The 13,049-nt window shown below is 42.5% G+C and overlaps 1 pseudogene; it reads left to right on the forward strand.

The window, feature by feature from the left end:
• The first annotated feature begins 71 nt into the window (after positions 1-71).
• On the forward strand, positions 72-12,140 carry LOC106613477 (cytochrome P450 2J2-like; annotated as a pseudogene).
• The last annotated feature ends 909 nt before the right edge of the window (positions 12,141-13,049 follow it).

The raw sequence follows: 13,049 nt of genomic DNA on the forward strand, positions 1-13,049 counted from the left end.
AATGGTGTCTTTGATCTAGTTTGTTTGCTACAATGGAACCAATTGAAAAGTGAAAGCCCCACCAACCCTCAATGCCGGTCAAGTTAAATCCAATGCACTACTCACAGTCCCATCTCCTCATCAAAGGTGCCTACTCCACACATGGTGACCCAAATGCATCCTATAAAGACCATAGATAGACAATTTAATTACTAGAGTATACGTGTGTGTGTGTGTGTGTGGTGTGTGTGTGTGTGTGTGTGTGTGTGTGTGTGTGTGTGTGTGTGTGTGTGTGTGTGTGTGTGTGTGTGTGTGTGTGAGGCTTCCAACTATAACAGATATTGACTAGGTAGCTATACATGTGCCTCTTCCATTGTGACGAGCATGTGTGTGTTGAGAAGAGTGTGAATGAAAAGTGTACGTGTGAGAGAGCTGGAAGCTCGGTCGTGTTGCTCTAGATTTCTGATTTCTTTACCCCAGTCAGTTTCCATCTCCATCATCAAAGGGCTGGAGGGGAAATCCAACCAGAACAGATCACAAAAAACTTGAGATAAAACACTTCAAACAGTCCATATTCAGAGTAAAAAGGTCATAAGTGATGACGTTCCTGACGTTTTGCCCTATAGTTGTCAGTGGAGTCATATCATAATGTGAAGATTTTGGTGTCGGTGCTATTTGAAACTAATTGAAACCCCGTGTTCAGCAGAGTGTTGGAACCATGTCTTTGTAATGGAAAGGGGGGAGCACTGATTTTCATATATGACAGACTTCCCCCCTCTTTGGTTGGCTCTGTGTGGATTATGATACTCAGTCTGTCAGTGTTCAATACATTTACATTTTACATTTAAGACATTTAGCAGACGCTCTTATGCAGAGCGACTTACAAATTGGGTACAGAGACCCTAGTGGTATGTACCCTGGATCTGATCGAGGCTGGGATGAAGACCGTTGCCACCCCTTTATGCTAGGCCCTGGTCTACATGATGAACTACCCAGAGATACAGGGGGAGTCGACTCTTCCACAGCACCCGCGTGATTGATTGATCTATTGATTGATCCCTTCACCTTTTCCCTCCAGGGAAGGTCCAGGCTGAGATAAACAGAGTGATAGGACAGTCCCGCCAGCCTAACATGTCTGACAGACCCAACATGTCCTACACTGACACTGTCATCCATGAGACACAGAGGATGGGCAACATTGTGCCGCTGGGTTTCCCCAAGATGGCTAGCAAAGACGCAACAATGAGGGGATACTTCATACTCAAGGTGATAGACATTAGCTACAGCATTAACAACAGTCCCCCTGTGTATCAAGTGAATGGTACTTGTTATCCCTAACTTTTGTGACATTCAGCGCTCAAGGCTAACATTAGCACAATACTAACAATAGCTACCAAAAGCCATGGATGATTTGTACAGTTAGTCATAATGTGGCAACTTTGCCATGTGGCTGCTACATTGCAGTCTCAACGTCAACAGTGAAGAGGCGACTTCCAAAGTTGTGGCAAAATGGCTTAAGGACAACAAAGTCAAGGTATTGGAGTGGCCATCACAAAGCCCTGACCTCAATCCTATAGAAAATTTGTGGGCAGAACTGAAAAGTGTGTGCGAGCAAGGAGACCTACAAACCTGACTCAGTTACACCAGCTCTGTCAGGAGGAATGGGCCACAATTCACCCAACTTATTGTTGGGAACCTGTGGAAGGCTACCCAAAACGTTTGACCCAAGTTAAACAATTTAAAGGCAATGCTACCAAATACTAATTGAGTGTATGTAAACTTCTGACCCACTGGGAATGTGATGAAAGAAATAAAAGCTGAAAGAAATAATTCTCTCTACTATTATTCTGACATTTCACATTCTTAAAATAAAGTGGTGATCCTAAATGACCTGACAGGGAATTTTTACTAGGATTAAATGTCAGGAATTGTGAAAAACTGAGTTTAAATGTATTTGGCTAAGGTGTATGTAAACTTCAACTTCAACTGTACATAGTCCAAAACACAACTATATAACAAAACGACATTACTGTAATGTCAAAGCAATTTACTAGCCTATACAATGAAAACAGTGGGACACAGGTAGCCTACCTTTAGAGACAAAGTAACAATGACCATGAGAATTTGGTAAACACCTCTCCAATGTTACACAGAATATGTACAACGTTTACCAGCTAACTAATGTGAAATATATACAATATGTAACTACTTTGCAATGATACACTGGTTATAGGCTACATAGGACAGGACACCACTATACTGTAAATACAAAACAAAAAGAAGTAGACCACAACTATATTAAAAAATACCAAATGCATATAGTAAACTATAGAAAGTTATACAAAATAATTTACTTACACATCTAAAACAGAATCCAATCCTTCTAGAAAAAACTATTCTATTCCCGAGTCATCTTGCTCCAGGTCGCTCCCAGCATATGCATCTGACTCAATAAGAATTTCCTCCAATGCCTCTTTCTCAGTATTTATAACCGCGGGAAGTAGGGGTGCTGAGGGTGCTGCTGTACCCCCTGAAAAATCTGAATAAATATATTTTTTAAGTAAAAATTATTTTTTCACAAAAGTAGTGCACTGGGCCTAATAGTCCTGTATTAGCAGACCTATAGAACCGTCTGCAGCGTGGGCAAAAATATTTTTTCTACCCGTGGACAACCCTCCACCCCCAAACTACTTCCCTCAGTTATGTCTGTATACCTGGCTTTTATCATTTTTTCGCTTTCATTTTACATCCCTGATGTATGGCAAAGCGATGAAAGCATACGTTCAAAATACTATGATGGCTCTGTGCATTCTGAGTGCGTCCTTTCACAATGCCGGTGTGGTGAGATAACTATCCATTGGAATACAGCGATATGAGCACTATACTGTATATACAAAAGTATGTGGACACCCCTTAAAATTTGTGGATTTGGCTATTTCAGCTACACCCGTTGCTGACAGGTGTATAAAATCGAGCACACAGCCATGCAATCAGCCTTGAAAAACATTGGCAGTAGAATGGCCTTAGAGCTCAGTGACTTTCAACGTGGCACTGTCATAGGATGCCACCTTTCCAACAAATCAGTTCATCAAATTTCTGCCCTGCTACAGCTGCCCTGGTCAACTGTAAGTGCTGTTATTGGGAAGTGGAAACATCTAGGAGCAACAACGTCTGGTCACACAAGTTCACAGAAAGGGACCACTGAGTGCTGAAGCGCATAGCGCTTAAAAATAGTCTGAACTACCGAGTTCCAAACTACCTCTGGAAGCAACTTCAGCACAATAACTGTTTGCTGGGAGCTTAATGAAATTGATTTCTATGGTCGAGCAGCCGCACACAAGCCTAAGATCACCATGCACAATGCCAAGCATCGGCTGGAGTGGTGTAAAGCTCGCCGCCATTGGACTCTGGAGCAGTGGAAACACATTCTCTAGAGTGATGAATCATGCTTCACCATCTGTCAGGAGGAGGAATAATGGTCTGGGGCTGTTTTTCATGGTTTGAGCTAGGCCCCTTAGTTCCAGTGAAGGGAAATCTTAATGCTACAGCATACAATAACACTCTAGATGACTCTGTGCTTTCAACTTGGTGGCAACAGTTTGGAGAAGGTTTCAGCATGACAATGCCCTGTGCACAAAGCGAGAAAATATTCAAATTTTACACAATGGGTCCGCCGTGGTTCTGCGTAGCCTAGTTATGCAAATACATTTGAGACTAGTGTATTGCAGTTAATTTCGTCTTTGACTTAATAAGTGAAATATCTTTGAGTAGTTAACAGGGAAACAACGAGTCCCAGACAGTTCGCAATTGAACATACCAGAGGGGGGCATCGTTTACTAGGCTACTTAAATTATTGGCATCATCTGGTTACCATCAGTGTTTGAAATACACAGCCTTATTCTAAAATTGATTCAATTATTTTTTTTCTCATCAATCTACACACAATACTCCATAATGACAGAGCAAAAAACAGGTTTTTAGAATTGTTTGCAAAAAATGTTTTAATAAAAAACTGAAATATCACATTTACATAAGAATTCAAAACCTTTACTCAGTACTTTGTTGAAGCACCTTCGGCAGTCATTACAGCCTTGAGTCTTCTTGGGTATGACACTACAAGCCTGGCACACCTGTATTTGGGGAGTTTCTCACATTCTTCTCTGCAGATCCTCTCAAGCTCTGTCAGGTTGAATGGGGAGCATCACTGCACAGCTATTTTCAGGTCTCTCCAGAGATGTTCAATCGGGGCTCTAGCTGGGCCACTCGAGGACATTCAGAGACTTGTCCTGAAGCCACTCCTGCGTTGTCTTGGCTGTGTGCTTAGGGTCATTGTCCTGTTGGAAGTTGAACCTTTGCCCCAGTATGAGGTCCTGAGTGCTCTGGAGCAGGTTTTCATCAAGGATCTCACTGTACTTTGATCCGTTCATCTTTCCCTTGATCCTAACTAGTCTCCCAGTTCCTGCCGCTGAAAAATATCCCCACAGCAAGAAGCTGCCACCACCATGCTTCACCGTAGGGATGTGCCAGGTTTCCTCCAGACGTGACGATTGACATTCAAGCCAAAGAGTTCAATATTGGTTTCATCAGACCAGAGAACCTTGTTTCTCATGGTCTGAGAGTTCTTTAGGTGCCTTTTGGCAACTCCAAGCGGGCTGTCATGTGCCTTTTACTAAGGAGTGGCTTCAGTCTGGCCACTCTACCATAAAGGCCTGATTGGTGGAGTGCTGCAGAGATGGTTGTCCTTCTGGAAGGTTCTCCCATCTCCACAGAGGTACTCTGGAGCTCTGTCAGAGTGACCATTGGGTTCTTGGTCACCTTCCTGACCATGGCCCTTCTCCCCTGATTTCCAGTTTCGCCGAGCTGCCAGCTCTAGGAAGAGTGTTGGTGGTCCCAAACTTCTTCCATTTAAGAAAGATGGAGGCCAGTGTGTTCTTGGGGACCCACAATGCTGCAGAAATGTTTTGGTAGCCTTCCCCAGATCTGTGCCTCAACACAATCCTGTCTCAGAGCTCTATGGCCAATTCCTTTGACCTCATGGCTTGGTATTTGCTCTGACATGCACTGTCAACTGTGGGACCTTATATAGACAGATGTGTGCCTTTCCAAATCATGTCCAATCAATTGAATTTACCACAGGTGGACTCCAATTAAGTTGTAGAACCATCTCAAGGATGACCAATGGAAACAGGATGCACATGAGCTCATTTTCAAGTCTCATAGCAAAGGGTCTGAATACTTATGTAAATAAGGTATTTCTGTTTTTATTTTGAATACATTTGCAAACATTTCTAAAAATATGTTCTCACTTTGTCATTCTGGGGTATTGTGTATAGATTGATGAGGACATTTTTTTTATTTCATCCATTTTAGAATAAGGCTGTAACATAACAAAATGTTGAAAAAGTCAAGGGGTCTGAATACTTTCCGAACACACTGTACATTGAGCTCGTTGACAAAACAGACCATGGGATGCCTTTTCGCACAAAAGTCAGCGGCGGGTCTGTGTAAACTATGCGATTATATTGGAGACAGGTTTATAGCAGTGAATGTCATCTATTAACTTACTCTTATGGTAAATCAGCAAGTGAAACAAATTTTTCTCACTTTGTGATAGAACATTCAGATTTTTCTGCCTGACTGTGGGGATCTTTACCTCAATTATTTGGATTTTCTTGTGATCACAACAAAACTACTTATTTTTCTCAAATATAGATATAATTAAAAAGTATGTTTTCTTTGAAAAGATGGGCCTTTCTGAGAATAGAACATTCCGTTTTCTGCCTGAGTGTGGCACTGTTTACTACAATTACTGGATTACCTTGTGACCAGTGCCCCCGTGGTGGCGGTGGTGTTATGGTATAGGCAAGCAGATGCCACGGACAATGAACATAATTTCATTTTGTTGATGGCAATTTAAATGCACAGAGATACCGTGACGAGATCCTGAGGCCCATTGTCGTGCCATTCATCCACCGCCATCACCTCATGTTTCAGTATGATAATGCACAGCCCCATGTTGCAAGAATCTGTACACAGTTCCTGGAAGCTGAAAATGCTCTGGATCGACATGTAAGACAGTGTGTTCCAGTTTCCGCCAATATCCAGCCACTTCCCACAGCCATTGAAGTGGAGTGGGACAACTATCTACAGGCCACAATCAACAGCCTGATCAACTCTATGCAAAGGTGATGTGTAGCACTGCATGAGGCAAATGGTGGTATCTGTGACCAACAGATGCATATCTGTATTCACAGTCATGTGAAATCCATAAATTAGGGCCCAAATTATTTATTTATATGTCCTTATATGAACTGTAACTCAGTAAAATCTTAGAAATTGTTGCATGTTGCGTTTATATTTTGGTTCAGTGTAGTTTGTAAGATAACTTTAGGCTATTTATTGTATTACAAAAATAATATTGAATTGTGTTTGGTTGAAGAGGAAAGCAAAAGGGGAACAAGGGGAGAAGAAGAAGAGAGGTACAGGAGAAGAAGGAGAGAGGGGTACAGGAGAGAGGGAAGAGATGCAGAGGCACTGATCTATGTGTGATGTCACAAAATTGATTTGCCAAACGGGTCAATCCCCTCCCTTCCTTTTCTCAGGCGGAGCCTTCTACCCTGCATCCATGTTCAACAATGCCGTGTCCAATATCATCTGCCAGATATTGTTTGGGAAGAGATTTGACTACAGAGACCACAACTTCCAGACCCTGCTGAAGTACTTGAACGAGGCCATCTGGCTGGAGGGAACCATGTGGGGCTTGGTAGGAACTGACTGGAGGAGGAAATACTCCTGGAGATTAATGACTTGATGACTACTTAACTGGGTTGGGCTTGATTCCATTTAAATTCAGTGTAATGACCCTGGTGGCAATAAGCATGATTACAACTCCCCCAAGGGATATAGCTTTGACTGACAGGCCATGGCATGTTCCCTCTGTGTACTGCAGCAGTACGACGTGTTCCCCGCACCGATGGAGCGTCTCCTAGGTCCTCACAACACCATGTTCAGCTACTATATGGCCCTGGAGGAACTCATCAGGGAGGATGTGGAAAGACACAGGCAGGACATGAATACCAGCAACCCCAGAGACTAACTTGACACCTTCCTCACTGAGATAGAGAACGTAAGCAGCTCGTTCTTGGCTATGGTAGAATGGACAGAAGATCTAGTGTGTGGTTTCAAAAACAAATGAGAAGAGTAATAATTTTGACAGGTAGTCAAGCTGTTACAGTCCTGAAGTGGATCCACACACCCTTGGTGGGTCATACACTGTATACATTTTGTTTCAAATGTAATGCCGGCCTCTTTCCTCCCTGGTCCCTCTGCTGAGAGCACAAGCACTCCAGTGAGGATGGTTTCCAGGAGGCCAACCTGGTGCTGTTCCTGGCCGTCACTGAGACCCCCTCCACCATCGTGCTCTGGCCCTGGTCTTCCTCATCAAATACCCACACATACAGGGTGAGATAGTGACCTCTGTGGATCAAATAAAAGTTTTGTACAGAAAGTTACTGGATTTTTAGCAAAAGGGTTTACCAAGAAAAACCTAAAAAAATTACAAATTCATGGCAGACCAGTTGGAACACTCACAGGTAGAGATTTACTTCTTACGCTCAGGCTTTATTCCATTATCATCAGATGAGTACAAGTAGGTGACTGATGTTTCAACGTCAACATGACATCTTCATTAGAGTGCTCCAACTACTGTCTGCCACAATATTTTTTCATGCCTTTTTTAAAAATGTTATATACAGTGGGGCAAAAAAGTATTTAGTCAGCCACCAATTGTGCAAGTTCTCCCACTTAAAAAGATGAGAGAGGCCTGTAATTTTCATCATAGGTACACGTCAACTATGACAGACAAAATTAGAAAAAAAATCCAGAAAATCACATTGTAGGATTTTCATGAATTTATTTGCAAATTATGGTGGAAAATAAGTATTTGGTCACCTACAAACAAGCAAGATTTCTGGCTCTCACAGACCTGTAACTTCTTCTTTAAGAGGCTCCTCTGTCCTCCACTCGTTACCTGTGTTAATGGCACCTGTTTGAACTTGTTATCAGTATAAAAGACACCTGTCCACAACCTCAAACAGTCACACTCCAAACTCCACTATGGCCAAGACCAAAGAGCTGTCAAAGGACATCAGAAACAAAATTGTAGACCTGCACCAGGCTGGGAAGACTGAATCTGCAATAGGTAAGCAGCTTGGTTTGAAGAAATCAACTGTGGGAGAAATTATTAGGAAATGGAAGACATACAAGACCACTGATAATCTCCCTCGATCTGGGGCTCCACGCAAGATCTCACCCCGTGGGGTCAAAATGATCACAAGAACGGTGAGCAAAAATCCCAGAACCACACGGGGGGACCTAGTGAATGACCTGCAGAGAGCTGGGACCAAAGTAACAAAGCCTACCATCAGCAAGGGCATTGAAGATGAAACGTGGCTGGGTCTTTCAGCATGACAATGATCCCAAACACACCGCCCGGGCAACGAAGGAGTGGCTTCATAAGAAGCATTTCAAGGTCATGGAGTGGCCTAGCCAGTCTCCAGATCTCAACCCCATAGAAAATCTTTGGAGGGAGTTGAAAGTCCGTGTTGCCCAGCGACAGCCCCAAAACATCACTGCTCTAGAGGAGATCTGCATGGAGGAATGGGCCAAAATACCAACAACAGTGTGTGAAAACCTTGTGAAGACTTACAGAAAACATTTGACCTGTGTCATTGCCAACAAAGGGTATATAACAAAGTATTGAGATAAACTTTTGTTATTGACCAAATACTTATTTTCCACCATCATTTGCAAATAAATTCATAAAAAATCCTACAATGTGATTTTCTTTATTTTTTTCTCATTTTGTCTGTCATAGTTGAAGTGTACCTATGATGAACATTACAGGCCTCTCTCATCTTTTTAAGTGGGAGAACTTGCACAATTGGTGGCTGACTAAATACTTTTTTGCCCCACTGTATACACTACCGTTCAAAAGCTTGGGGTCACTTAGAAATGTCCTTGTTTTTGAAAGAAAAACCAATTTTTTGTCCATTAAAATAACATCAAATTGATCAGAAAAACAGTGTAGACATTGTTAATGTTGTATATGACTATTGTTGCTGGAAACTGCAGTTTTTTTTTATGGAATATCAACATAGGCGTGCAGAGGCCCATTATCAGCAACCATCACTCCTGTGTTCCAATGGCACATTGTGTTAGCTAATCCAAGTTTAGAATTTTAAAAGGCTAATTGGTAATTAGAAAACCCTTTTGCAGTTATGGTAGCAAAGCTGAAAACTGTTGTTCTGATTAAAGAAGCAATACAACTGGCCTTCTTTAGACTAGTTGAGTATCTGGAGCATCAGCATTTGTAGGTTTGATTAACCTGTTATGGATAGGGGGCAGTATTTTCGCGGCCGGATAAAAAATGTACCCGATTTAATCTGTTTATTACTCCTGCCCAGAAACTAGAATATGCATATAATTGTTTGATTTGGATAGAAAACACCCTAAAGTTTCTAAAACTGTTTGAATGGTGTCTGTGAGTATAACAGAACTCATGTGGCAAGGCCAAAACCCGAGAAGATTCCAAACAGGAAGTGCCCTCTCTGACCATTTCTTGGCCTTATTTAGCCTCTTTATTGAAAACAGAGGATCTCTGCTGTAACGTGACACTTTCTAAGGCTCCCATAGGCTCTCAGAAGGCGCCAGAACGTTGAATGATGACTCTGCAGTCCCTGGCTGAAAAACAGTAGCGCATTTGGATAGTGGTCGATCTGAGAACAATGAGACGGACGTGCACGTGAAGAGTCCATTTTACATTTTCAGTCTTTGAACGAAAACGACGTCTCCCGGGCGGATTATTATCGCTATTTTATGAGAAAAATCGCATAAAAATAGATTTTAAACAGCGTTTGACATGCTTCGAAGTACGGTAATGGAATATTTTGAAATTTGTCACAATACGTGCCGGCGCGTCACCCTTCGTTACCCTTCGGATAGTGTCTTGAACGCACGAACAAAACGCCGCTATTTGGATATAACTATGGATTATTTGGAACCAAACCAACATTTGTTGTTGAAGTAGAAGTCCTGGGAGTGCATTCTGACGAAGAACAGCAAAGGTAATCAAATTTTTCTTATAGTAAATCTGAGTTTGGTGAGTACCAAACTTGGTGGGTGTCAAAATATCTGTGCAGCTAACCGATCGCTGCAGCTGTACATAGTCCATCTGTAAATAGCCCACCTAAATCTACCTACCTCATCCCCATATTGTTTTTATTTACTTTGCTGCTCTTTTGCACACCAGTATCACTACTTACACACCATCATCTGCTCATCATCATCTGCTCATCTATCACTCCAGTGTTGCTAAATTATAATTACTTTGCTACTATGGCCTATTTATTGCCATACCTCATCATGCCATTTGCAAACACTGTATATAGACTCTTTTTTTCCTATTGTGTTGACTGTACGCTTGTTTATTCCATGTAACTCTGTGTTGTTGTTTCTGTTGCACTGCTTTGCTTTATCTTGGCCAGGTCGCAGTTGTAAATGAGAACTTGTTCTCAACTAGCCTACCTGGTTAAATAAAGGTGAAATAAAAAATAAAATTAAAAAGAGAGAGGCGTTGGTGATTAAATGGGCACTAGGGTATCTGAGGTACTACCTCCTGGGGAGAAGTTTCCGTCTGGTCACTGACCACACCCCCCTCAAGTGGATGGCGGGACAGAGGGACAACAATAGCCGGATAACGAGGTGGTTCCTAGCACTGCAGCACATTTACATTTGAGGTGGTTCACAAGCCTGGAAAACTACACAGTAATGCGGATGTGCTTTCTCACCGAGACCTGGTGGGTCCGGCTGGCGCGAGCTCCCCTGGGTCTGGCTTGAGGGGGGGGATGTGTGAGGGATCAGCCTGATCAAGTGGTCTGACTGTGCCCTCTCCTGGAGGTGGGCCCCAGTACAGCCACTACTGATGCTCACCTGAGGTCAATTTACTAATTGTGTTTGTGCTCTCGTAAGGACCAGACTGAAGGGGCAGAGTGAGGTCACAGCGAATTCCACAACACCATGATTCCCTGTTATATGTTCAGATCAAGCTGTTGGTTTTGCGTTTAGTACCAACTGATTGTTTTTTGGGGGGATAGCTATAACCCTGGCCTTTGTTTGTACTGCCCCGGGGAGAGTTGAAAGAAAAACACCCAACAGTTTCCTTTTTATTTAAGTCACATCTCTGCGTCTCATTTTGTGCTGTCCCACTTAGGATTTTGTCAGTGAATAGGTATGGCCTTTCACACAGCATACGGTCCTTTGAGATCATTAGTGAAGGGACACAATAAATGGATGTCAGTAGACTCTGTTGGTGAATGTTCTTTGCATTGTACTGAATTTAGGCAAAGGTAGAGGATATTGTCTGTGTTGTTCTCAGGGAACAGCGTTGATGCACGTTCTGACCTCGGTGCTGTTTGACAAGACGGAGAGGGAAACACCAGACAACTTCAACCAAGGACACTTCCAGCACCAAGTCGTCAAGTTGGTCCAGAGGGAAGCATTCTTGCCCTTCTCTGCAGGTAATGCTAACCTAGCCATAAACCTAGTCTATACTGATCCTAACCCTTCACAGGTAGGGGATTCCTATACAGTGCCGTCAGAGATTCAGTTGAAAACCCTAGCACATCACATCTCCTCTGTGTGTCTGTCCAGGTAAACTTGTGTGGCTTGGGGAGGGTCTGGCCAGGATGGAGCACTTCCTGTCCTTCGTCGTTTCATTCCAGAAGCTCTGTTTCTCCACGTTGGAGGGGATGGAGCTGAGTCTAGAGTGAAACGTGGGAACTATGATTTCGCCCCTCCCTTTCAAGATCGACTGTATGTCAAGGCTCGTTAGAACGCTTAGATAGATGCCACGGCTCGTTAGAACCCCTTCCAGATCTACGCCACGGCTCGTTAGAACCCCTTCCAGATCTACGCCACGGCTTGTTAGAACCCCTTCCAGATCTACGCCACGGCTTGTTAGAACCCCTTCCAGATCTAAAGATATACAGCATATCTGCTGCATTCTGTATGTGAAATAAAATGTGCCTTATGCATCTAATCACAATCGCATCTTTATTATGTGCCTTATGAATGTAACCTTCCTGCTGAAGTAAATATGCCCCGCCCCAAAAAATATTATTTTTAAATATTTGTATTTTGTTTTCATAAACACCTGTGAATGTTTCATCATTGTCTTTATCAAGAAGAGCAGCCCTGTTTCATTCAGACAGTCATTTATCTAAACAGAGTTAGAACATCAAGTTACATAACTGACATAACACCCAGTTTAAACAAAGCTGTCCCTTCTCTCTCTGGTGAGGGGCCATCACAAAAGGCTTAAACAAAGGGCTCTTTAACAGGTCTCAAGTCAGTCAAGTGAATACAAATATTGAAATGGTTAACTCCCATTATACATGATCCAGCCATCAAAGCTTGTCTGTCCATTTCAGAGGCTAATCTATGATTGATTTTTACGTAACAGTTGGGTGGTGAAATGTGCCATGACAAGCAGAGCAGTATTTCAGGACCATTAAATGCCCCCAGAAACATCTACGCACAAAAGGTAAATGTGGTACACCTCTACCTTTGGGCCAGAGCTGGTACTACTATATTGCAGATCAACAACGCTAATGATGGTGAAACAAATGTTCAATGAAATGAGATTACCCCCACACATTGACTCGGTACCGGTACCCCCTGTATATAGCCTCATTTTATTGTTGCTCTTTTATTTTTCTGAACTGCATTGTTGGTTAAGGGCTTGTAAGAAACATTTCACGGTCAGGTGAAACACCTGTTTTAGTCGGCACATGTAACAAATATGTGATTACACAGTGGGTAAAGAGAGCATCAGTTTCTAATGAACATACTGTACATAGTGAAAGGAGTAAGGAATGTAAACAACCTTTACATTAACATTTTCTATATAGTTTAAATGTAGACCTATAGCCTACTGTATCTGAGTGTCAATGTAGTAGTAACAAAGCGTAGCTGGCAAGTTAGAAGTTAGGCAAGAAGGTTTGCTTTAAGAA

This window comes from Salmo salar, chromosome 10 (genome assembly GCF_965601325.2).
Source record: "Salmo salar chromosome 10, fSalSal1, whole genome shotgun sequence".
NCBI lineage: Eukaryota > Metazoa > Chordata > Actinopteri > Salmoniformes > Salmonidae > Salmo > Salmo salar.